The following is a 1146-nucleotide window of genomic DNA, read 5'->3' on the forward strand; positions in this document are numbered from 1 at the left end:
TCGGATTCATATCGGTATCGGCAGATATCCAAATTTATGATATCGGTATCGGACAAAGTGGTATCGTGCCATCTCTAGTCTGGGTCAAAGGTCATACCTTTGCTCACTATGCTGGGTCATTGCCTCAATGAACAAATGGAAAAATCACCATCCATTGGCTCAGAAGCTGAGGATGCTATTGAGAAAGAAGCTGGATAAAATACAAACCATGAGCATTATGTTCCTTGCGACACTGCTGGACCCAAGGTTCAGAAAACTCTGGTTTCTCAGCCCTGCAAGAGCTAGCGAAGCAGAAAAAGACTGAAAGCAGAATGTGCTTCCGTAATGAGGGCCTCCACCACCTCCTCTTCCTCCACACCACCACCACAGCCATCAACATCACAAACTGTTGAGGCTGTTTCCCACGGTACTATTGTTATTGCATTTGAGTTGCATTTATATAAACTGTTTGTTGGGTCTGTATCTATTATTGTATGATCTACTGTACAATATAAAGCGCCTTGAGGCGACTGTTGTTGTGATTTGGCGCTATATAAATAACATTGAATTGAAAATTGAATTGTTAGTATCGCATAAAACTCTCATTGTTTAGGTAACAAGGTAACAACCTGTGGCGTCGCCTGGATGAGAGTGTCAGGCAGACACAGACAAAATGTAACAGCAGATGCGAATATTGAGGTCCAACGGAGCCAAATATTGGAAGGCTGGAGGACCCCCTTAAATACTGGGAGAGACAAAAATATGTCTATCCTCACTTATATAAGTTAGCACTGACATACCTGTGTACCCCTGCCTCATCTGTGCCCTGTGAGTGAGTGTTTTCAAAAGCGGGGGAAATATTGTCCAAAACAAGAAATGGCCTACGACCTGCCACAGTGGAGAAAGTGTTGTTTTTAAACAAAAACCAATGACGTGTCCCCTAAACACTAATCACTGTCCACACCCCAACCACTCCTCACAGTAAATGATCATTTCCATTTTACGCATTTCCAAATAACGGTAAATGTCCTGTATTTATATAGCGCTTTACTAGTCCCTAAGGACCCCAAAGCGCTTTACATATCCAGTCATCCACGCACACATTCACACACTGGTGATGGCAGCTACATTGTAGCCACAGCCACCCTGGGGCGCACTGACAGAGGC

Source organism: Pundamilia nyererei, unplaced genomic scaffold (genome assembly GCF_000239375.1).
Source record: "Pundamilia nyererei isolate P.nyererei 1_Seehausen unplaced genomic scaffold, PunNye1.0 scaffold00932, whole genome shotgun sequence".
Lineage (NCBI taxonomy): Eukaryota > Metazoa > Chordata > Actinopteri > Cichliformes > Cichlidae > Pundamilia > Pundamilia nyererei.